The sequence below is a fragment of the Bufo bufo genome, chromosome 1, assembly GCF_905171765.1.
Source record: "Bufo bufo chromosome 1, aBufBuf1.1, whole genome shotgun sequence".
NCBI classification, from domain to species: Eukaryota; Metazoa; Chordata; class Amphibia; order Anura; family Bufonidae; genus Bufo; species Bufo bufo.
Window position 1 is genome coordinate 250,552,670 of NC_053389.1, and position 23,906 is coordinate 250,576,575.

At 41.9% G+C, this 23,906-nt stretch overlaps 1 protein-coding gene across 1 annotated transcript in view; it reads right to left on the minus strand.

Annotated features, from left to right (window-relative positions):
* Nucleotides 1–10,510, minus strand: part of PTN (pleiotrophin) — a 94,672-nt gene extending 84,162 nt beyond the window's left edge. Inside the window, exon 1 of the mRNA XM_040415632.1 lies at nt 10,190–10,510. The gene's annotated coding sequence lies outside the window, so the exon portion shown is untranslated. The remainder of the gene's footprint in view (nt 1–10,189) is intronic.
* Between the last annotated feature and the right edge of the window lie 13,396 nt (nt 10,511–23,906).

Sequence of the window (23,906 nt, forward strand, 5' to 3'; positions counted from 1 at the left end):
AGATTTATACTTTTTAACATTTATATAATTGAAGAACATTTTAGGGTTAGTTTTACTCTCTTTGGCAATTAATCTCTCGGTCTCTAGTTTGGCCGCTTTTATTTGTTTTTTACATGTTCTATTTTTTTCCTTATAGTTTTTCAGTGCTTCCGTGCTACCCTCCTGTTTTAGTGTTTTATATGCTTTCTTTTTGTCATTTATTGCTTTCTTTACAGTTCTATTTATCCACATTGGTTTCTTTTTGTTCCTTAACCTTTTATTACCATACGGTATGTACCTCTCACAATGAGTTTTTAGGATGTTTTTAAAGATATCCCATTTTGTGTCTGTATTTGTGAGGACTTTGTCCCAGTTAGTTTGGCCTATGGCCTCTCTTAGTTGGCTAAATTTAGCTTTTTTGAAGTTTGGTATTTTTGTTCCTCCCTGTAGAAACGCTCTTTTGAATGATAATTGGAAGGTTATTACTTTATGGTCACTATTTCCCAGGTGCCCCCCAACCTGCACGTCTGTTGTTCTGTCAGGTCTATTGGTTAATACTAAGTCCAGTATGGCCGTCCCTCTAGTCGGGTCCTGAACCAGTTGGGAGAGGTAATTGTCTTTGGTTATTGCCACGAACCTGTTTCCCTTATGAGATATACAAGTTTCAGTTTCCCAGTCTATATCTGGGTAGTTGAAGTCCCCCATTAATAACCACCTCTCATTATGATTTGCCGCCTCGTCTATCTCGTTTAGTAGTAGATTTTCTGTGGACTCTGGTATATTCGGTGGTTATAGTAAACTCCTATTAGTAATTTATTGTTGTTTTTAGCTCCATGTATCTCTACCCACAGTGACTCCACATGTTCATGTCCCTCACTTATAATTTTCTCGGACTGTGGGCTTTAGACAGGACTTTATATAAAGGCAGACCCCTCCCCTCTCCGGTTTTTGACGATCCTTCTAAACAGACTGTAACCTTGTACATTAACTGCCCAGTCATAGCTTTCATCCAGCCATGTCTCAGTTATTCCCACTATGTCATAGTCCTCCTCACCACATCACTAATTCCAGTTCACTAGTTTTTTTAGTCAGGCTTCTGGCATTAGTATACATACATTTGAGAGGTTTATGTATATTTTTTACCCTACACCTTTCCTTCTGAACTGTTCTAGTCCCTCCTTCCATTCCTCCCCACATTCTTATTACCTTGCCCCGGTCTCTATCTGCACTATCTTCCCCTCCTATAACGTAATTACCCTCCCCCCCAGTCCCTAGTTTAAACACTCCTCCAACCTTCTAGCCATCTTTCTCCCCAGCACAGCTGCCCCTTCCCCATTGAGGTGCAGCCCGTCCTACGATAGAGCCTGTAGCCGATAGAAAAAATCGGCCCAGTTCTCCAGGAACCCAAACCCTCCTTCCTACACCAGTTTTTTGAGCCACTTGTTAATCTCCCTAATCTCCCATTGCCTTTCTTGTGTGGCTCGTGGTACATGCAGTATTTCGGAAAATACTACCCTTTGAGGTCCTTGCCCTCAGCTTTTGACCTAAATCCCTGAAATCATTTTTAAGGACTCTCCACCTACCTCTAACTTTGTCATTGGTTCCGATATGGACCATGACCGCTGGATCATCTCCAGCCCCTCCCAGTAATCTGTCAGCCCGATCCGCGATGTGTCGAACTCTAGCGCCAGGAAGACAGCACACTGTTCGGCGATCACGGTCTTTGTGACAGATTTCCCTATCTGTTCCCCCTAATAATGGAGTCTCCCACTACCAGCACCTGTCTGGCCTGCCCTGCTCTCCTGGTTCCCTGCTTACTGGAGCTGACATTCCCCTGACTGGCAGAGGAAGTGTCTGGCTGCAGCAGTGCCGTCCCCGGACTGACATCCCCCTCATCTGCCAAAACGTGCAAACTTGTTGGGGTGTGTCAGATCAGGGCTAGCCTCCCTGGCACTCTTCCCTCTACCCCGCTTTCTAACTTTTACCCAGCTAGCTACCACACTTTCCTCAGCCTCCTCTCTGTCACCCTCCCCCTCATCTACCCCAAAGAGTGCTTGCTCGGTGAGAAGCAAACTCTTTTGCAAATTATCAATGCCTCTCAGTGTTGGCAACTTGCCCATTTAGAGACTCGATCTCGCGATTCCAAATGGGTAATTTGCTCACATCTAGAACAAAGATATACACCCTTGAACTCCTGTTCAGGACTGCAATACATCATGCAAGATGTGCACTGGACTGCGTTGTAAAATTGTGCAACACATACTAAATGGGGATTACAACAGTAAAAAAGTAAAAGAGTATAAATGATTTAGATCCTGTCTGCTGTAGGCGAAGGACCACGTAAAATTAAGCCAACAACACACAAGGAAATTATATCCAACCTTAGTTCCCAAACTCCTTTTCTTAAACTCCTGGTTTTTTTAACTCACTTATAAGAAGCCACTTAGTAGAGCAAGCCTCAGAAAGAGCAGGCTCTGAAGAGTGTAAGTGGTTCAATTTATAGCACCTGGTTGCCCCAGGCACTCGCCTTAATTAAGCAGAGAGAAAATGGTTGTCAGCTCTCTCCTAGACAGAAAGGGAGAAAACTAGGTAGAAGACTGTCAGTCATCAGCAGGTAGGCAGGAGAGCAGGAATTCATGAATAACTAGGACTCTTCTCAGGTGGCCGGGACTCTTTTCCAGGCACTATCTGCAATGATTGTGATGTTGGTTCTCGGCAACCACTTACTTTTAACTTTTAAATGACAGACCTCTGAAATCAACTCACCTGTCTCTACTTTATGCTGCTGTTAGTATGGGCAGCATAAAGTTGATGACAAGTTCCCTTTAATGTGTAGAGCTTTTCTACAGGATGGCACACAGATTTATCAAACTGGTGTAAAGGAAAACTGGCTTAGTGAGCCCTAGCAACCATTCAGATTCCACCTTCCATTTTCCAAAGGAGCACTGTAAAATGAAAGGTGGAATCTGAATGGTTGCTATTGGCATATAAGCCAGTTCTACTTTACACCAGTTTTCATAAATCTCCCTCTTTGTATCCTGAGAAATTGCAGTCTTTGATGAAATTCAAGAAAGTTAAAGGGGTTGTTCAGCCTGTATTAAGTGATGGCCCATCCTTAGGATAGGCCATTAATAGCTGATCGGCGGTGATCCAGTACCATTGATTTCAATGGGAGCATTGCTGTAGTAACAAGCTCCCCCCACCACAAGACTGACAGAGCTGGGTAAGCTCTGGTACCAACTTCTGATGACAGAGCTACACTCGAACAGCTGATCAGCGGAGGTGCGGGGCGTCAAATCCACATCAATCAACTAAAGGACAGCCCATCCCTTATTAAAGGCTAGACAACCCCTTTAAGGGTGGACACATTTGTTTGTGGTTATAGGATACAAGCTTTCAGCCCCAAAATACACATTCATGACATCCTATAGGCCTTGTCTAACCCAGTGGGATGGGGGAGAGTACCATCGGGAAAATAAGTCAAATTCTATATAGATCTGGTTATTTACCCAGTTTTTATATTATGGCAGAAGCTCTGCAGTTATACTCTAAATTCATTCTTCCTGCCTGTCTCCAGGGGAACACCTACCAGAGCCACAAAAATGGGAGCAGGTTCAAGCGTAAACCTCTTTTCTGGCTCCCAGCAGAGGGACTGAATAAGGCTCATTCATCACAGGACGAATGGAAATGTTGGGGGAGTATGGAAAGGAAATGAGCTCTAGAGAACTCAGCACCCCAACCTACAACACAATAACTGCTGCTAGCTGACCAAAAATATTTATCTCCTCTATAGGGTGTTTTTGGACCGCTGTAGCCATTGGGACAATAATGAGAGTTCCTGCCATCTAATCAATGTCACAGATGTAATCTAATAATTCAGAAAATCCACTAATCTTGTACTTGTTTGTAGCAGAAAGCAGCTAGACAACTTTCTAATAGATTATGGGGAAAATGTACGGTATCCTGCACCACAGAATTCTGGCTTCAAAAATTTGCTAAGTAGGGTTTGCAACTTATTTATGCATCTATTTTGAGGCATTTTCCATTTTTATTCCACTTACTCCAGTTTTGAAAAGTGGGTGGTAGAAAGTGGACATGGTTAGCCTGTCGAGCTGATTTAAGCCAGATTTATCAACTGCAACATTTTACAAATTTGCAAAACTAGTAAAGTAAAGGGGTGGTGCAACAGTAGAGTAACATTTTAACACAGAATTGGCAGTCCGCAAACCACGGATACTGGCCATGTGCATGCCACAAATTTCTCTCTCCCTTCACTATAATTTCCTATTCTTGTTTGCAAAACGGATAAGAATAAGATATGTTCAATAATTTGTGTAACAGTTACACGAATGAAGACAGCACACAGATGACATCCATGTGCTGTCTGAATTTTTTGCAGACCCACAAAAATTAATGAGTTTGATCCACTAAAAAATATGGATCGGACACGGACCAAAACTATGGTTTACGAATAGTCGGGCGGCACTGCGTGAAGGTATGGGTGCGCGGTTAGCGGACGTCACTCCGGATGCTTAAATGAAGGAAGAGACCGGCACTCCTTGGTACTGCAATTATATCAGGTTTATTCGCCACTCATAGAAGAGGTGACGCGCGTTTCGACACATGCAAGTGCCTTTATCAAAGCAATGTGAGCAGCATCCTGCTGCTCACATTGCTTTGATAAAGGCACTTGCATGAGTCGAAACGCGCGTCACCTCTTCTATGAGTGGCAAATAAACCTGATATAATTGCAGTACCAAGGAGTTCCGGTCTCTTCCTTTATTTAACGGACCAAAAATATGTGCATAAGACCTTGTACCTCCAATTATAAAACAACATTTCGTAATTGAAAAGTGTGTTTGAATATAGCAAACTTTGTAATATATCTTATTAAAGTAAATGGCTTCTATCTGCTTTTATCGGGCTGATTTCATTTCTCCTACTTTTAACATTTTGGAGAAAGGAGGGAGGAGGAGCTGGATGTGACACACAAATTGCAGTTTCTTAGCTCTTCTACATTTAGCTCTACTATATGTAGTAGGATAAAGCTGGGCATATATATTCAATAGCTGTTCGGCCGACTGCTATCTCTTCCAACTCCCTAACAATTCATCTATGCACATTCACATTTGGCTCGGTAGCGGAGAAAGCTCTCCCCATAAAATACAAAAGGATTGGCCTAAGATATTCATTTTGCCCAGTCATTCTTTCCCCCATTTGTCAGGGGAGAGTTAGGAGCTATCCATACACATTAGAGTGTTGGCCATTTTCAGCATAATGTGTATGCCTTTAGGCTCTGCCACTGTTCACACTAGAGTAATAAATCACTTACTACCTGGCAGCACCCTCTCTCCATAGACTTTTGTATATTAGGCTTGAAACAGAGACTACCAGAGCTAAGAGGCTGAGTGAAGGAAAAAAAGAACAAATCTGCCTGAGAAGCCCATGAGGAAGCATCATTCTTTAATAAGATATATTATGAAGTTTCTTATATACACCTATACTATTCATTTATGAAAACTTGTTTATAACAGGAGATACAATTTAAAGGTGTATGAAATCTATCAATGTGTGACATTTGATACATTTGATTAAAGCTACAGCATTGCAGATTCCAGCAAAACTGACTTTAAAAATTCCCCTCATAATAACTCCCCCACTTTATGTTTCAGTTTCCAGTCTATGATCTGCTTGTTGGCAAGTTTACATCCAAACCTATTACTTCTCACACATAAAAGTTTGTTGTGAATGTTTTGAGTCCTGATACATTTTACCTGCACCTTTACCCACACTGATACCTTTTAACACAAGCTCAGGACAGAGGTTTGCTATGGGGTTTGGGGAAGAAGGGCCTAATCAGGGTTTTATTCAATTCATAGAGTACGTTGAAAAGTTCTGTATTTACAAATTCTGCAATATTAGCAACCAAGAGAAGAAGAAACAGAACAAAGGAGGCCTCCACCAACCATCTCATCTGACACCTAACATGGATAAATAGTAGGGATAGTGAGGAATTCTAGAAACTTTTGAGCCCAAATATGGTTTATGTTTATTGTGAAATATGGCCCCAAACATGAATCAGTTGAACCCTTTCAGCTTGATGTCTATTAGTGATGGTTAGAAAGCTGTGAAGTTATAATATGGAGCAGGCTTACATTTTCAGCAGTTGGTGTGTGTGCAGGTTGCTTGAATGGAGGGAGACAGTAAACAACTGGTAGAAGGTTCCTTCCAAATGACAACACAGTGGTAGAGGTCAAAGACTCTAAGCTGATATGTCCAGCTGGTCAGGAAAACACAGGTACATGCTGTCTATTAATATCACCACAATCCTATTAAAGCATGCACAAAGGATCTAGACTAAGGGCCCAACTCATCACCGCACATGGAGAAATTCTTAACCATTCAGTCAACCTACATATAAACACAATCATTCAAGACAATGGACTAGATGTATAGATGTATATCATATCAGTTATACATACATAATTATATGCAGAAGATGCCCAGGTTATACCAGCATGGTCCATATCACTATATACAAAAAGATACATAATGTATACCATCTGAACATATATAATTATATAAAGAAGATGCCCAGGTTATACCAGCATGGTCCATATCACTATATACAAGAAGATGTATAACTTATACCATCTGTACATATATAATTATGTACAAAAAATACCCAGGTTATACCAGCATGGTCCATATTACTATATACAAGAAGACATGTAACTTATACCAGCTGTACATATATATATATATATTATATACAGAAGATGTCCAGGTTACACCACCATGATCCATATCACTATATACAAGAAGATGTATAACTTATACCAGCTGTACATATATAATTATATACAGAATATACCCATGTTATACCAGCATGCTCCATATCACTAAATACAAGAAGATGTATAACTTATACCAGCTGTACATATATAATTGTATACAGAAGATGCCCAGGTTATACCAGCATGGTATATATATATAGTATAATTTATCCTGATTGTACATATATATACTTATATACCACAAGATGAACATTATACCAGCATGGTTCATATAACTACATTTAAGAATATTTACTGTATATCTTATTCTAGCCATAGGCCTGTAATTATTAGAATCACTATGAGATGATAGATGTTGCCCCAATTGGACTGGAACTTGAGCTCCCAGTGCTACATGGAGTGCTGATTAAAGCATTGTGCATGGACCCATTAGAGGAGTAGCAGTACCGCTGGCACTCACCTTATAACACTAGGGGAAGTTAAAAGGAATCTGCTAAACTGCTCACAGGACTAGGTACAGTAGGTTCTGAGGAGAGCAAGATAAATAAACCATGCGTAGACCTTTTATTATCAGGAGTAGAGTGATTATGTGGTTTTGTTCTGCTCCTTCAAATGCACTGGAGGTGGAGCTTCACTGTGAAATGCCCTCTGCATTAAAGGGGCTGTCTACTATTTTAATATTGATGTCCTATCTTAAGGCCATCAATCTTAAAAAGGTTAAAAGGTGCATGTAAGATGACAATATAGCATTTTCTAATAGAGCCTTTGTTGATATTCTGCACCATTTGCTATATTTCATAAGTCATCTCCCCTTGTTGGGCAAATCTTCTGTGCTGTCTGGATAGAGGTCCTGTCCAAAAGATAATGGTTGATGGAGGGTCACATCACTGAATGTCCTCAATTCTAACACAATACAGTGCACTACACCCCCAACAGAACAAGTGCGGATGACATGTGCAATATATTGGACTGGAGAAGATTGAGTGATTCCATCAGCAGCCATTTTATGTACAGGAGCTCTGTGGAACAAGGGGACATGCCTTAATAAATATAGAAAATGGTGCAGAATTTCAACAAAGACTATGTCTAAGTGCCATATAATCATCTTACAAACACACTGATCAAAAGTGGTCAGAAAGTAGCCAACCCCTTTAAGGATCATAATGGGCCATCAATTTCAGATCAACAGTGGTCTGACACCCCATTCCCTGCCAATAAGCTGTTCCAGAGTAGCTTCAACGCTGGAAGTACACAGCTCCATACTGGGCGAAGTTGTGTTTAGGTTCAGCGCCTACTCCAGGCACCAGAGATACTCATAGCCAACTAATTGGTGTGGTTGGAGGTTGTCAGACCCCAGCAGATCTGATATTGATGGCCTATCCTGAGAATAAGCTATCAATATCAAAATACTGGGTTACCACTTTAAGCTGCTTCAGAGCACTTCCATCTGCTGTGAGTGACAGCTGTAGTATCCAACCAGGATACAGCTGTCTCTCAATAGAGAGAACAGAGTGCACTTCACGGTCAAGCACCACCTCTTGGGCACTTGCAGGAGCAGTGTCTGGAAGAATAAAACTTCATAGTCACACTATTGATAATAAATACATGGTGGGTTATGTGCTGAGAAACTTCCTTACCCTCTAAGACATCTGCATGCCTTAATAAGCCATATGGAAAGTGGTTGTGCTGTAACCCCTTTACCATAGAACACTCCTTCTACTCATTTACATACAAGACAACTTGCAGCCAAGGAAGAAAGCTTCTGAACACTGATCAGCAGTGGCGACTACAGGTGTCTCTCTCTGGAGTACCTGTGCAATACCTCATTTTGCCTGTGGTGGCACTGCAGCGAAATTAAACACTTGTTTCCAAAGATCAATGAGTTGTTGTTTTTTAAAGGAATTTAAAAAGTAGACAACCTCTTCAAACAACTCGTGGTGTTCAGTAGTATGTTAAAAACCTCTTGCATGAAATCATCAGCCCTTGCCCTCTCAAATTAGTAGCCTCTCCCCCTCTGCCTCACTGTCCTTTGAAATGTTGTGGGCATGTTTCAATAAGTGCAAGCAGTCCTTCTATTATAATCATGGTGAATCCACATGCCCTCCAGTTTTTTATTTCTTTTTTTTTCTTTAATTTAATTTTCCTCTGATTTTATTCATACAAATTTGAATATTGCATACATAGCAATAATATTTTTATTTTTATGAAAAATATTTTTTTAGTCAGGGAAATAATAGCACAAAATTTAATTAATAATAAATAATTTTAAAAAATAATAATATATTAATATATATAAATATATATTATTACTGATATATTATTATTATTATTAATAGCAATTATTAAAAGTATTAATACTACTAATAAAATAATAATAATATAGTCTGTTTTCTAAGAGAAACTCAAGATTAATTAATGCACCAGATCATTATATACACAAGTCTGTCTAACATTCTAATATTATGGGTCTCCCCAGATCTCAGGAGAATAGGGATGGGGTCCACAGTACACTTATTGACATCAGCAGCCATGAAACAGAAACTCATCTATGACTGTACTGGAAAAGTTGGTTCCAGCAAATAATTTCAAGGTGCACCCCTGTTATGTGCTGCTCCCCTCATAATATACCTTTCAAAATCTTAGTTATATAAAGAATAGCAGAGGTGATTGGTATAAAGGGTCTGTCAATAGAAATAGTTAGGATTTGTCAGTGCAGAGGGTCCATGGATTGGCATAGCAGGAAGGCATTAGTGTAGAGGGACTGTAGGTTGGAATAGCATACAGTCCTTAGTACAAAGGCTCTGTGATTTAAAATAGCAGAGGCTGGTTAGTATGTGGATTGGAATAGCAGAGGATCGTTCCTAATTACGGTCAGCTTGTTGGAATATTAGAGGGTCATTTGTATAAAGGGTCTGTAGGTTGGAATAGCAGAAGAACATTTGTGTAGAGGGTCTGTGGGTTGGAATAGCAGAGGGACATTAGTATAGAGGATCTGTATGTTGGAATAGCACAGGGACATAAGTCTAGAGGGTCTGTAGTTTGGAATAGAAGAGGGACATAAGTTTAGAGGGTCTGAAGGTTTAAATAGCAGAGGGACATAAGTGTAGAGGGTCTGTAGGTTGGAATAGCAGAGGGACATAAGTGTAGAGGGTCTATAGGTTGGAATAGCAGAGGGACATAAGTTTAGAGGGTCTGAAGGTTTGAATAGCAGAGGGACATAAGTGTAGAGGGTCTGTAGGTTGGAATAGCAGAGGGACATAAGTGTAGAGGGTCTGTAGGTTGGAATAGCAGAGGGACATAAGTGTAGATGGTCTGTAGGTTGGAATAGTAGAGGGACATTAGTGTTGAGATTCTGAGTCTTGATGCTCTGTCTTTGGTGCTGAAGCCTTGGAGGACAGTAGAAAGTCACTTACTTTAATGCCTCTGTCACCCCAGCTCCTGTCCTTCTCCCTCCCCTCTGTTTCTCCTTTCTCCCGGTTTCTTGTTAATCTCCTGCCTGGGAAGGAATCTTAAGCACAGTCCCAATGCCTTCTATGCACTTTGCTCTTAGTCTCTTCTGTGTTGGTCTTTCTTGCAGGCAGTGATTTGTCAGGTTTTCTCCAGGATCTGTGCTTGTCCCTGGGATTCAAAGTTCTTGTGAGTTCCTCCTGTCTCCGCCTGTTGGTGTGTGTGCACTGATCTGTCTGCTGAGGACCAGGGAGTGGGTAGACACAGGCAGGGGGACGGTATGTGTGAGTGTGTGACACAGCCTGGGAAGCTCTGCATGATAAAGAAGGACCATCACTCTAGGACAATTCTCCACCCTGGTCCTGTGGGTTGTGCCCTGGAGGTGAATTTCATTCCAAATCTAGAGAAGTAACAAATCACTGTATCCATATAAATATAATATGAAAGAATTATCAATGAACTTGCATTTATTAAGGCTAATGCAGACATTGAGGTGAAAGGAGAAGGTTCAGACACAGACTAAAGGAGATGTAGAAATGAATAACACAAGCACAAAGAGGAAGGGAGGCAGTAACAGAAACATAGAAAAGGTAAAGGTATTGATAGAAAGTATGAGAGAATGGCACAGTGTAACAGAGAGAAGGAGGGAGACACAGATAAGGGTGTCAGGCATGAAGAAGTCACATAGGTGGAAACAGGTACAGTATCAGGTCAGTACAGAAATAGAAAGGGAGTAACATAGGAAGGGAGGGGCACTCATACAGGGAGAAACAAAGATATAGGAGGAAAGAAAAAATGAATAACAGATAAAAAGGAAGGGTAACAGAAAAGAGGGCTAAATGGGATAGCTTGCATAGAGAGGAAAGATAAAGGGAGTAACAGGCATACAGTAGAGAGGTAAGGTAAAGGGAGTAACGGACATAGAGAGGTAAGGTAAAGGGAGTAACAGACATAGAGAGGTAAGGTAAAGAGAGTAACAGATATAGAGAGGTAAGGTAAAGGGAGTAACAGACATACAGAGGTAAGGTAAAGAGAGTAACAGACATAGAGAGGTAAGGTAAAGGGAATAACAGGCATACAGTAGAGAGGTAAGGTAAAGGGAGTAACGACATAGAGAGGTAAGGTAAAGGGAGTAACAGACATAGAGAGGTAAGGTAAAGGGAGTAACAGACATAGAGAGGTAAGGTAAAGGGAATAATAGGCATACAGTAGAGAGGTAAGGTAAAGGGAGTAACGACATAGAGAGGTAAGGTAAAGGGAGTAACAGACATAGAGAGGTAAGGTAAAGGGAGTAACAGACATAGAGAGGTAAGGTAAAGGGAGTAACAGACATAGAGAGGTAAGGTAAAGGGAGTAACAGACATAGAGAGGTAAGGTAAAGGGAGTAACAGACATAGAGAGGTAAGGTAAAGGGAGTAACAGACATAGAGAGGTAAGGTAAAGGGAGTAACAGACATAGAGAGGTAAGGTAAAGGGAGTAACAGACATAGAGGTAAGGTAAAGGGAGTAACAGAGAGGAAGGGAGTTACAGAGAGGAAAGGGATGTACAGGTAGGTAATGTAAATGGGTAACATAGGGATGGAAGGGACACACAGAAAAGGTGATGGATAACAAAGGGGTTGTCTGGTCTGCCATACGGATTTCACATACCATGTTAGGGAATCTGAGTTACTAGAGGAGTTCAGGGCAATCAGGACCCCCATCTACTAGCCCAGGGATCAGCAACCTCCGGCACTCTAGCTGTTCTGAGACTACAATTCCCAGAATCCTATTTTAACTTCGATGGGAACAGCAGTCGAGTAAATGTGCATGCTGGGAGTTGTGGTTTCACAGCAGCTGGAGTGACAAAGGTTGCCAATCCCTGTACTAGACAGAGTGGAAATCAGCTAAAAAGAGCATCTCTCATCCTGGAGGACCCATCAAATCTGTACATTACATGGAAAGCCCCATTGACTTCATTGAGAATTGTGTAATACATAATTTGTTCTGTGGGGGCACTGCAGGGAAATTGAACACCGTGTGTTTCCTTAAAAAAATATTCTTAAAGATCTGTGTTGTGGTATTAGTGGAGTCATAGCAAAAGACCCACATACACAGTATACAATCTTAATGCAATGTTTCAAACCCAGATGAAGAGTATAGGATCCAAAAGGAATGTATATAATCTATTTACACAGTTTAGGACCTACATACACAGTATAGGGCCCACATGCCGAATGTAGGACCCGTGCTCACTTTTATTCCTACAGGTACAATATCAGACTCATATAAGCAATGTAGGACCCACATGGACAGTTTGAGATCTACTATATATGTATGCTGCAGGACCAACAGGACAGTATGACATCTGTATGCATCAGTAGACATAGTATAGTACCATGTGTACAGAATAGTTCCCATGTGTACTGTATACAGGGAGTGCAGAATTATTAGGCAAATGAGTATTTTGACCACATCATCCTCTTTATGCATGTTGTCTTACTCCAAGCTGTATAGGCTCGAAAGCCTACTACCAATTAAGCATATTAGGTGATGTGCATCTCTGTAATGAGAAGGGATGTGGTCTAATGACATCAACACCCTATATTAGGTGTGCATAATTATTAGGCAACTTCCTTTCCTTTGGCAAAATGGGTCAAAAGAAGGACTTGACAGGCTCAGAAAAGTCAAAAATAGTGAGATATCTTGCAGAGGGATGCAGCACTCTTAAAATTGCAAAGCTTCTGAAGCGTGATCATCGAACAATCAAGCGTTTCATTCAAAATAGTCAACAGGGTCGCAAGAAGCGTGTGGAAAAACCAAGGCGTAAAATAACTGCCCATGAACTGAGAAAAGTCAAGCGTGCAGCTGCCAAGATGCCACTTGCCACCAGTTTGGCCATATTTCAGAGCTGCAACATCACTGGAGTGCCCAAAAGCACAAGGTGTGCAATACTCAGAGACATGGCCAAGGTAAGAAAGGCTGAAAGACGACCACCACTGAACAAGACACACAAGCTGAAACGTCAAGACTGGGCCAAGAAATATCTCAAGACTGATTTTTCTAAGGTTTTATGGACTGATGAAATGAGAGTGAGTCTTGATGGGCCAGATGGATGGGCCCGTGGCTGGATTGGTAAAGGGCAGAGAGCTCCAGTCCGACTCAGACGCCAGCAAGGTGGAGGTGGAGTACTGGTTTGGGCTGGTATCATCAAAGATGAGCTTGTGGGGCCTTTTCGGGTTGAAGATGGAGTCAAGCTCAACTCCCAGTCCTACTGCCAGTTTCTGGAAGACACCTTCTTCAAGCAGTGGTACAGGAAGAAGTCTGCATCCTTCAAGAAAAACATGATTTTCATGCAGGACAATGCTCCATCACACGCGTCTAAGTACTCCACAGCGTGGCTGGCAAGAAAGGGTATAAAAGAAGAAAATCTAATGACATGGCCTCCTTGTTCACCTGATCTGAACCCCATTGAGAACCTGTGGTCCATCATCAAATGTGAGATTTACAAGGAGGGAAAACAGTACACCTCTCTGAACAGTGTCTGGGAGGCTGTGGTTGCTGCTGCACGCAATGTTGATGGTGAACAGATCAAAACACTGACAGAATCCATGGATGGCAGGCTTTTGAGTGTCCTTGCAAAGAAAGGTGGCTATTTTGGTCACTGATTTGTTTTTGTTTTGTTTTTGAATGTCAGAAATGTATATTTGTGAATGTTAAGATGTTATATTGGTTTCACTGGTAAAAATAAATAATTGAAATGGGTATATATTTGTTTTTTGTTAAGTTGCCTAATAATTATGCACAGTAATAGTCACCTGCACACACAGATATCCCCCTAAAATAGCTAAAACTAAAAACAAACTAAAAACTACTTCCAAAAATATTCAGCTTTGATATTAATGAGTTTTTTGGGTTCATTGAGAACATGGTTGTTGTTCAATAATAAAATTAATCCTCAAAAATACAACTTGCCTAATAATTCTGCACTCCCTGTATGCATAGTGAAGAACATACACTCACCTAAAGAATTATTAGGAACACCTGTTCTATTTCTAATTAATGCAGTTATCTAGTCAACCAATCACATGGCAGTTGCTTCAATGCATTTAGGGGGGTGGTCCTGGTCAAGACAATCTCCTGAACTCCAAACTGAATGTCAGAATGGGAAAGAAAGGTGATTTAAGCAATTTTGAGCGTGGCATGGTTGTTGGTGCCAGATGGGCCGGTCTGAGTATTTCACAATCTGCTCAGTTACTGGGATTTTCACGCACAACCATTTCTAGGGTTTACAAAGAATGGTGTGAAAAGGGAAAAACATCCAGTATGCGGCAGTCCTGTGGGCAAAAATGCCTTGTGGATGCTAGAGGTCAGAGGAGAATGGGCCGACTGATTCAAGCTGATAGAAGAGCAACGTTGACTGAAATAACCACTCGTTACAACCGAGGTATGCAGCAAAGCATTTGTGAAGCCACAACACGCACAACCTTGAGACGGATGGGCTACAACAGCAGAAGACCCCACCGGGTACCACTCATCTCCACTACAAATAGGAAAAAGAGGCTACAATTTGCACGAGCTCACCAAAATTGGACTGTTGAAGACTGGAAAAATGTTGCCTGGTCTGATGAGTCTCGATTTCTGTTGAGACATTCAAATGGTAGAGTCCGAATTTGATGTAAACAGAATGAGAACATGTATCCATCATGCCTTGTTACCACTGTGCAGGCTGGTGGTGGTGGTGTAATGGTGTGGTGGATGTTTTCTGGGCACACTTTAGGCCCCTTAGTGCCAATTGGGCATCGTTTAAATGCCACGGGCTACCTGAGCATTGTTTCTGACCATGTCCATCCCTTCATGACCACCATGTACCCATCCTCTGATGGCTACTTCCAGCAGGATAATGCACCATGTCACAAAGCTCGAATCATTTCAAATTGGTTTCTTGAACATGACAATGAGTTCACTGTACTAAAATGGCCCCCACAGTCACCAGATCTCAACCCAATAGAGCATCTTTGGGATGTGGTGGAACGGGAGCTTCGTGCCCTGGATGTGCATCCCTCAAATCTCCATCAACTGCAAGATGCTATCCTATCAATATGGGCCAACATTTCTAAAGAATGCTATCAGCACCTTGTTGAATCAATGCCACGTAGAATTAAGGCAGTTCTGAAGGCAAAAGGGGGTCCAACACCGTATTAGTATGGTGTTCCTAATAATTCTTTAGGTGAGTGTATATGTGCATTATAGGTCCCATAAACATCAATATAGGATCTACATTCACTGTAAAAGGGCTTTCTTAATATATGACTATGTGGAGTTAATACATGCGGGCTGCCTTTGCAAAGGTCCCAGACCCAGTTATATGCTGAGAGGGGTTTTGAATGTGAAAACTTTAGTATTCTGATCATATTACTTTCTGCCCCCCCCCCCCCCCCATCCCCACACATTACATATTCTTATCTCATCCAGAAATGTCACTCTCTACCCCTACCATGTTTTGAGTTGTCCCCATTGTTATGGGTAAAGTGGGCCTCCGGGGAGCTCAGAAGGGTCACCCAAGCTGTATCACATCATCCAGGACTGCTCCTAGAGCCGGACATCCAGCTGCCTCTGACATCTAATCCGCCCTCTCCATGCATTATACATCAGCAGGAGATTTATCACAATCCTGCAACACTTCCCAGCATGAAATATAAAAGTGCCCCCAGGGAGCCGCCTGCTGCAATCATAGAGTGGATGTTTCCATGTTGCATGCCATGCCCGCTGCACAGGGACCTCTAGACTCTCAGGAGCCTCAGGATCACATCTCCTTAACCAGTGCAGAGCCAGATTTCAGGGTACATTAACCCAGTCATTGCCTGGCATTGTTGAACAAAGCAAAGAGTCTATATATCCCAGTAAATATAAATCAAAGCCTAGCATCATAGAGGCAATATGAGGACATGTGATCCCTTTGTCTTGATGACTTGGGCACCATGAGCTTACAGAACATTGTGTGTGCAGATGCATGCTACATGTGAACCATAAGGGAGAAGGGGTCAATAAAAGGTACTGCGCAGGTCATCATATATCTAAAGGCTGGCTGTAGCATGAAAGGCCAGAAGACTTACAATGTATTATGATTTCTTGACGTCTAACACTACATTAGGGGGTACATTGTGTGTTATGCAACTGAACCAGTAAGGAAGCGAAACTTTACATCAATCATGGATTGTCTGATTTGAAGCTTCTCGCTAGTCAAAGGGATTCTGCAGCAGCTGAGGTGTCTATGAGGAGATTCTCTTGTCAACCAGTCATCAATCCTCAAAGTAAATTGTGTATTGCAGAATTCATTGGTAGCTGATGCAAAACTCCTTTTAAAAGATGGAGGACCTCCTAAAGGGTGGTGCAGGTTGGATCGGAGGATACTCCTTGTAGGAGGTAAAAGCTGTATAATAACTGTGTATTATCCTAGGGCAAAAAGGAGAAACGACTGTATTTTACTGTTGTATGGATGCCCTACAAGAATGTATTGCAATAATGGGAGGAAAAATAAAGCCAAGTGTCTGGTAAATGTTGCAGGTGGGCGTAGTATTCTCTGCAAAACCTCCGAATCGATACAACATCTCTGATTTCCCATGGTATTTTCTACTATACAGAATCAGTAATGGGGGAGTAAGTACTGGAATGTGTTTTATTAACCATTATAAATGGATCATTTAGTGAAGAAACCACTTTGACGTCCCAGAGGTTTTCTCCTTCTCCATACACTGGCTGAGCCAAGTGCATTAGAGTAATGGATGCAGCAATTTCACGAGTCCTTTGCCAGTTAGTGTATGTTCAGTATCTTCATGAGATCAGACTACAGTTCCACCGGCCACTATGTGGAATGGCTGCCACCAGTTATATATTTATTGATAGAGACATTAGTCAGATTGTGCGGTTTCTGATTCCTCATAGAACACAACTCTCCCTTGGGGACTGAGGAATGAGCTTATCTCTGAGGCATCTCTGTTCAGAAGGTAATTTTAAAAAAAATGTTTGCAGAATTAAATGAACATCCGTTCCGGCCTGAAGAATTGGCACTAGCCATAAAACAATTACCTAAAGGGAAAGGTCCAGGCCCAGATGGCCTTCCAGCCCTCTATTACCAGACTTTCAGTAAGTCCTTACTCCTTGTCCATTTGTAAACAATCCCTACAAGGTGTTCCTTTAACTTTAGATATGACAAGAGCACATATCACTATCCTCCCCAAAGAAGGGAAAGACCCAGCCCAATTCTCAAACTATCGCCCTATATCCTTATTGAATCTAGATCTAAAACTACTGGCGAAGATGTTAGCCAACCGCATTTCACCATTTCTACCCTCCCTGATACACCGAGACCAGACAGGATTTATTCAGGGACGGGAGGGTAAAGTTAACTCCGCCAGAATTTTGAACATTTTATCTCATGCAAAAAAACATTCCTACCCTTTGGTGCTTCTCAGTACCGATGCAAAAAAAGCCTTTGATAGGGTCAATTGGGTCTTTATGCGCCTTACTTTGGCTAAATTTGGCCTTCCAGATACTTTTATTAGTGCTATATTCTCCATGTATTATAACGCTTCGGCCGCGGTGTTAGTGAATAGTGAATGACACTATTTTACCCCTATTTAACATCAGAAATGGTACCAGACAAGGGTGCCCGCTCTCCCCTCTGGTCTTTGTGATGATCATGGAACCATTACTCCAAGCTATTAGACAGGAGAACAGGATAATGGGTATCAAACTGGGCAACTAAGAACACAAACGGCTGCCTTTGCCGATGACCTATTGGTAATGACATCTAACCCAGTAGTCTCCCTACCCCTCATCTATAACCTGCTGGAAAAGTTCAGCCCCTTATCTAATTTTAAGATCAACATGAAAAAATCCCATGTCTTGAGTGTGGGTCTTAGGTCCTTGCTCAGGTCAGAACTGATGGCACACTCCCCATTTAATTGGGATGCCCCATTCCTGACCTATTTGGGATTGGCCCTGACCCCCAGAATATTTTTCAGCTCAATTACAGCCCTCTACTACAATCTCTACAATAACAACTGGCCTCATTGCATTCTCCCACGTTGTCTTAGTTTGGGCGCAAAAATATGGTCACCTCATTAGTGTTACCAAGACTGACCTACCTACAACAAGTTCTGCCCGTACCTGTCCTGAGATCTTTCTGCCAAACTTTATTGAAACATATACACACCTTTATCTGGGGAAAAGGAAACCCCGTTTAGCCTCAACGACTCTTCAGAGACCTAGGGCCTTTGGAGGCATAGGCCTGCCTGACGCCTCGCTTTACAACAGAGTTATTCTCATGGCGAGAGTCTTAAATTGGTTTCGCCAGCCACCTCCACCAGGTCCTGGGTTGAGATGGAAGTGTCGAATTTCCAGTCATCTTTCAGAAAGTTGTTGGTAGGTGAAGCTAATCACTCTCTTTATGTACCACGCCTAAATCCAACAGTTAAAGCCACCCTCAATGCCTGGAATTGGTTTCAAAACTCACCCTGGGGGTTCCCACTGCCATCCCTACTTATACAGGAGAGAGATTTGATAAAATGGGCCCCAATCGAGCTGAAACAGAGCCTCCCTATTTTGATACGCAAGTCCGAAGTCCCCATTCTCTCACTATTTAAGGAGAGTGGAGGGGTGATGGATAGTGAGAACATACTTACATTACTACCCAAATCTAAGTTTCACCCCCCTTAATTCCCTTCTTTCGCTCTTATATATCCAAGCACATTCCACAACAAGCCCTGCTTAGGCTTATTACCTGGTTCAAGAGCTTGATCTGTAGCCACACACCCCCTCCAAACCAATCTCACAGCTCTATAAAAGACTCAGCAGCCCCATTTTGATGCCTAAACCATCTTAATGGGTCTCTGGGAGAGAGATCTGGGGTTCTCTCTCTCCTCAACTGAGCAGTCTCAGCTCCTCCTTGAGCCGCACACTTCATCAAGATGTGTGAGGATTCAGGAAAATGGGTACAAGGTTCTCACAAGGTGGTATAAAACCCCAGATATCACATGCAGATTTGACAGTGCGAGGTCGGACATTTGTTGGCGGTGTGGGAGGGAGAGGGGCACATTTATCCATGTGTGATGGTCCTGCCCTCAAATTCCGAACTGGTGGGGTAAGATCTTTGAGAAAAGCAATGCTATCTGTAGATTAAACATACTACTCTCCCCTCAACTAGATCTCCTGGGCCTCTCTCCTTCGAGCACCGATGTCAATGTTCCATTTCTTTTTAAGAAACTTCTAATTGGGGCCCGCCTCCTGGTCCCCCGTTTCTGGTTATCATCTGACCTCCCCTCAATGGATCATTGGATAGGGAAAGTCAACACGATTTACAGATTTGAAGAAATAGCAGCATGGGAAAACAGCACAATTTCTAGATTCAGAACTAAGTGGAAGGCCTGGGAGGAATATATTAAATTTAAATGATGATAATGCCATCATGATCGTGTGTGTGTGCAAGAACTCAATATAAGCAGTGTAGAACATGAAAAGTTGGTGACAGACTCTCTTTAAATGACTTTGTTCAGAGCTAGCTCGAATCTTGACCATTATACAGGTAGCATAGCTGTATGTTACCTGGTACAATGTTTTGCGTTAATGTTAAAACATATTTCCACAATGGAAAATCATATAGAGCACAAAGAAGAATAACATTTCTGGATAATATTTTTATAACTCTTCTTTGTGCTAATACTCTGTTATTCCACCTCATAACACTGTTTTGAAAATTTAAGACAGAATGACCAATTGGTTTATTTTATCTAAATCTAATGTAATAATTAAATTAACCTTAGAGCTGTTATATACGTTTTAAGACAGATTACACTGCTGAAAACTATTATCTTTTTGGTTTGCTTTTGCTGGATAACAAAAACTCACACAAAATCATGCGCCCGTTTGCTGCCTCGGGTGGCTACTGTAACATCAAGAATGTCATTAGTCTTAAGATATGAAACCCACAACTTCTTGAAAAATGTCTTTGGTTTGCTGATTTTTACTCTTGAGTGGTTATCATTTAAAGTTGTACTATTTAATTATTATTGGTTAATCACGCTTTCCAAGGGGTTGGGAATCTCTTTTGTGATTGGATACCATTGTATTTCTGTTATTCATTATTGGATTCTAATTAGATCAGAATAGAAGCTTCAGGATGTCTGATCACATTGCATGTTACCTTAATTATCTCAACAATTTAGTTATTAGATAAATTCTATGAAAAATGTATGAGTAACTGACACCTGGGTGTTACTATCCTTTTTGCTAAAGAGAACCTGTCACCACAAAATCCAATGCAATCTGCATGCAACATGTTATAAAGCAGGAGGAGCTGAAAAGATTGATATATTGTTTTTTTGGAAAAAGTTAGTAATACTTGTAATTTATACATGAATATCTCTCCTCTTTCTGATTTTATTGTTCATAGAGTCTTTATTGTTCATGGTGTGTTATCAGTGACTGACAACTATGTATACACACTTACACAAGGAATGTTATCAATCACTGATAATACATCCCCGTGTACAACTATCAGTAACTGACATCTATCTATGTATGAATAAAAAGTGACTGGCACTCGCTATATGGTTCACATCAACAGCATTTAATAGCCTCCCACTCAACAATGGAGTGTGGACAGCATGGATAAAACAGCATATAATCAACACAATATTAGAACAATATAAAAAATATAAATAGTGCGGTGCACTGGTATTAAATGGAGAAGTAGTCCTCTCAATGTGGCGTCATCTGGTATATAATCTATCGCTTAAATATAGTACCAAAAGTTCACTGTTATTTGTAGCAAATGATGCAAGTGTCCTTTAGGTGCAGAAAATGCAAATCCGGGTTCGCTGTTGGGAATACTGTCCCTTTAAATGACACTGGATATTAACATTAAATCCATTAGGTTTCCGCAATATGTTGAAAGTAGCGGTGGACCTTTTGCTTAGTATTGGGAAGCCTCCGGACCCTCCGGTGCTCAGTGCTGTGGGAAAGAAGTTTGCTTACCGGTATATGTAAGTCCCCGGCAGTCCCGTTGCTCAGCTTACCGCACCGCTCGAGGTTACTTCCGGCGTCCTCGCTCCTTGGTATCTATCACGTGTTTGTCCAAAGGTATCGCGGGACTTGATGGCTTAGTTCCGGGTTCCTGTGAGAAGTACTCACGTTGAATAGAAAAAATGGAGTGCTCCAAATTTAAAACTGCTTAAGAAGTCTTGGTCATATCCGATTTCTTATGTTGAGCAGAGATATAACGCCAGACGCGTTTCGGGGACTTCTCTCCCCTTCCTCAGTGGCCATATCTCTGCTAATACATCCTGCCCTTTTATATCTCCGTGGGTGCTCTTCAAAATCTGGGCTGGAGTCACTTTTCCATGTGTTGCGGTTTTAATGCGTTTTGTATGCGGTTTTTCCACATTACATGCGTTTTTACTGGATTTTGCATCAAAATGCCATAATTGATACTAATGGTGAAGGACAGGTTACTAATCCATTGCGTTCCATTGTTGAGTGGGAGGCTATTAAATGCTGTTGATGTGAACCATATAGCGAGTGCCAGTCACTTTTTATTCATTTTCATTTGTTCCTGACTGATTGGGTGATCAGTTCCCTGACTAGAGCACCCTTGCCATACAGAGGAAGGTGGTGAGCTATCCACATTAACCTAGTGAATAATCTATCTATGTATACACACTTACACAGAGAATGCAACCAATCACTGAAAACACCTCCCCTTGTACAACTATCAGTGACGGACAGCTATCTCTGTATACACACACAGGGAATGCTATCAATCACTGATAACACCTCCGCTTGTACAACTATCAGTGACTGACAGCTATCTCTGAATACACACTTACACAGGAAATGCTATCAATCACCAATAGCACCTCCTCACACCGTCTCCGTGTACAACTACCAGTGACTGACAGTTATCTACTGTGTATGTATACACACTTACACAGGAAATGCTATCAATCACTGATAACACCTCCCCATGTACAACTATCAGTAACCAGACAGTTTTCTCTATATGCATATTTACACAGAGAATGCTATCAATCACTGATAATTTTCCCTTGTGTACAACTAAAGGTAACTGACAGTGATCTCTGCATACAAACTTACACCGGGAATGCTGTCAATCACTGAAAACACCTACACTGTATACAAGTATCAGTGACTGACAGCTATGTATGTATACACACTTCATATACAAACTGAAAAGAATGGCGTGGTATTAAACAAGCAGTAAGTGCTCAAACCCACATGCAGTTGTGCATATATATACAGGGGAGCAAATACTGCACTTGTGGCCCGTTGCTAATGACGATCCCCAGCAAAAATGCATACAGTGCAGGATGCCCGCAGCGAACCACAAGTACCACAATAGACATCCTACACAAGATAGCAATTATGTGCATGTGATAATCAATATAACAAAATAATAGCAAAGACAGGTGCACTCTGCGGTCTTACTAAACCCTCAAACTGATTTTAAAATTGAGAGATTAGCCAACATGTCCTACGGTGTAGAACATGTCTAAGCCCGGGCACCACGCCAAGGTTTCTCAAGTAGCTCGGGACCTAACACTCACCTACCTGGGCCATGTGGGCAATACCAGGAGCCAGTGGGCAAATTACAGGAGCATGAGGCCGACTCACAAACAACTCACCAGTTACCTCCAGCATGTAACCATGCTTGCAATGGGAGGAGGGAGGAGTCTGCGAGTCCCATTCAAGACTGGCTGATAAGGCCCAGGCCTCACAGGTGCACCTAAATGTAGCCTGTAGATGGAAAGCAGACACATTTAAATTGGAGTTTATACACCTCTAGGCATCTCTATATATACAAACTGAAAAGAATGGTGTGGTATTAAACAGGCAGGAAGTGCTCAAACCCACATGCAGTTGTGCATATATATACAGGGGAGCAAATCCTGCACTTGTGGCCCGTTGCTAATGACGATCCCCAGCAAAAATGCATACAGTGCAGGATGCCCGCAGCGAACCACAAGTACCACAATAGACATCCTACACAAGATAGCAATTATGTGCATGTGATAATCAATATAACAATATAACAAAATAATAGCAAAGACAGGTGCACTCTGCGGTCTTACTAAACCCTCAAACTGATTTTAAAATTGAGAGATCAGCCAACATGTGCTACGGTGTAGGACAAGTCTGAGCCCGAGCACCGTGCCAAGGTTTCTCAAGTAGCTCGGGACCTAACACTCACCTACCTGGGCCATGTGGGCAATACCAGGAGCCAGTGGGCTAATTACAGGAGCATGAGGCCGACTCACAAACAACTCACCAGTTACCACCAGCATGTAACCATGCTAGCAATGGGAGGAGTCTGCGAGTCCCACTCGCCTGGGCCATATCAGCAGGGGCAGACTGACCGGTCGGGCACTTCGGACGTGGTCCGAGGGCCCGGCCAGGATAGTGGCCCGCCGCAGCTGTGCTAGAGAGCTATTTTTCACCGCCTATTTTGCGTTCCCTTGTCACGTGACCTATACCTCCCAGGAGCCCATACATTAGAGGCTTTTTCTAGATGGAGGAGGCTAAAAGACCTTTCATGATGTCACGACCACGTGATCCTGCATTAGCCGAGTCAGTCTCCAGGCTGTTCAGCGGGAGGAGGTAAAGGACCTGTGATGATGTCAAGAT